The sequence below is a fragment of the Kryptolebias marmoratus genome, linkage group LG3 (genome assembly GCF_001649575.2).
Source record: "Kryptolebias marmoratus isolate JLee-2015 linkage group LG3, ASM164957v2, whole genome shotgun sequence".
Classification (NCBI taxonomy): Eukaryota; Metazoa; Chordata; class Actinopteri; order Cyprinodontiformes; family Rivulidae; genus Kryptolebias; species Kryptolebias marmoratus.
The window spans coordinates 11,661,669-11,663,940 of record NC_051432.1 but is presented as its reverse complement, the minus strand read 5'-3'; the positions used below and the strand labels follow the sequence as shown (position 1 = coordinate 11,663,940).

Sequence of the window (2,272 nt, the reverse complement as noted above, 5' to 3'; positions counted from 1 at the left end):
TATAAAAGTTCCTCTTAATATGATGGGAGATGATGGTTAAGAACCTAAAACTCAATATTAAGGCTGTCAACAGCTTTACTTTTTCTGGTGTATCTATCTATCTATCTATATATATATATATATATATATATATAAGTTTAACAAATGTCCAAAATTACACTATCAAAAACACTAAAAAGATTGTGTGTGTGTGTGTGTGGGCGTGTGTTCTGGTATGACTTTGAAGAAGTACAGGAAGCTTAACTTTGTTTGTGCTTTGACACAATTTAAATGTTCAGTAAGGGCTGTGGGGAAACATTATTTTGTTATTTTTATTAGCAGACGGATTTGAATAATATCTGGAAGAACAGTGGAAGGGCAGATAATACAGATAATAACTTTATAAATATTAACATGTACTTAAATGTGTCAGTTTCTTCAGCGCTGAATTTTTGTGTGAAGCCGTTTAATGTGAGTGACCTTTATCTGGGCTTTTAAATGAAGCTGCAAACACTCAAAGTTTGAGATCAGCTGCTGGTTCTGGTGACAACAGGAGCTGCTGCGTTTCCTCAGTGGCTCTGAGGCCAACGGTGATCAGGAGCCCCGTGTGATTAACATTCAGCTGATTTAAATCAGGCAAGAAATAAAAAGAGTTGGACGTCCAGCAGAAGAAACAGCTTCTCAGAATATCAGAGGCTGAAATACGTGCAATTCTTACAATGTGTGTGTGTGTGTGTGTGTGTGTGTGTGAAACAAGCTAGAAGATAACAGATAAGTCAGAAAACAGATTTTCTGAAATGCTTGAAAATCAAAAATAGTTAGATTCATATTTTGAACAAAAAACTGTGAAGATTTTTTTTTCACATATCAAAAGTAAAAAAAAAAAGATTTTCACAACACTGTCTCACACATCTTTAAAACATTTAAATGTGAGAAAGGAGGAAAAAACTGGAGCAACACAGAAAAAAGGTTCAGCATCTTCATGAGCTACTTTAGTGGAGATCTTCAAGTAGGATTTTTTTTGTCATCGATGCAAAACACCAGTTTTTTCTGCTCATGTCTCATCTTCACACACAGAATCATTTGCCATGCAGCTGTTTGTTGGACAGTTTGACTAAAAGAAGCATTATGAAGTTTGGATGACTTTCCAAAGTCTGTACAAGAACCAGAACAAATCTTAGGTTGTTTCTTCAAACTGGACGGCTATTGATGAAGACATGTTTAAATGAACGAGTAAGACAAACAAATTATTTTGTCCTTCATCTGTTTTTATAATCAAACCCAAATAAACATGACATGTTACACAACACCATTATTTCTTTTTAACACAAAGTCAAATGAAATAAAAATCATGTAGGCTCATTTTGATATATACTTAGGTGGAAAGAGTAAAATAATAAACTCAAAAAAGTAGAGTTTACACTGTCAGAATTTTTCTCAAGTACAAATAAAGTTACTTGAGTAAAAATGAGAAGTTATTAAAAATTTACTTGGAGTAAAAGTTATTTAGTTGGAGGGCGTCTCTCCTGAGGAGCACAAAGAACAAGATGAGTTTTTGTTTGTCAAACAAGGTCTTAAATTAAATAAAAAACCTCATAATTTAATATGAAATTACAAATTAAAGTATGAACACTTAGGGGGGGAAATGATTACAAAAAATACAAGTTAACTTAAATGTTAATTTGTGTTAAATGTAAATTATGTATTTAAGATTCATCTGAGCCCACAGGTTTGTTTTTAACCACATCGCGCTTCAGAAAAAAAAAGATCTGAACTGTCACTTTAATTGATCCAGGGAGGAAAACGCGCAGCTGGGGTGAGCAGGTTGTCTCCACTGCTGGTGAGGGAGTCTCTGTGTGTCTGTCCGAAGCGAGGCCCAGGTAAGGGGCCGCTTTTTAATGACTTTGCCTCCTCCCTGGTGCCCGTCCCTCCTCCACCTCCTCCTCCTCCAACCCGGTCCCCACCCCTCCTCCTCCTCCTCTCTCCCTCCCTGCCTCCCTCCCTCCCTCCTCTTCTGCAGGCCTGCAGCCGCTCTCTGCTGCAGAGAGGGGCTGCGTGACGTCACCGGCGGCTCCAGCGGCTCGCTGATTGGAAGAGAAACCAGGAAAAATAAATAAATAAATAAAAAATGGGGAGAAGCCTGTGAGGTGAGTAAGATGCTGCACGTTTCTGCCTTCTTCTTCTTCTTCTTCTTCTTACCTTTTCTGACCCCCACCACCCCCACTACCCCCACCCCACCAGCCCCTGATGTCCGTCGCGTGCATGTTTGTAACCATCGCCTCCTTCCTTTGAC

At 38.4% G+C, this 2,272-nt stretch overlaps 1 protein-coding gene across 2 annotated transcripts in view; it reads left to right on the top strand.

The window, feature by feature from the left end:
* Positions 1 to 2,032: 2,032 nt before the first annotated feature.
* The window catches only part of fbxo41 (F-box protein 41), a 56,298-nt gene continuing 56,058 nt past the window's right edge, over positions 2,033 to 2,272 (top strand). For both annotated transcript variants that reach the window (XM_017407756.3, XM_017407746.3), the window contains exon 1: positions 2,033 to 2,126. The gene's annotated coding sequence lies outside the window, so the exon portion shown is untranslated. The remainder of the gene's footprint in view (positions 2,127 to 2,272) is intronic.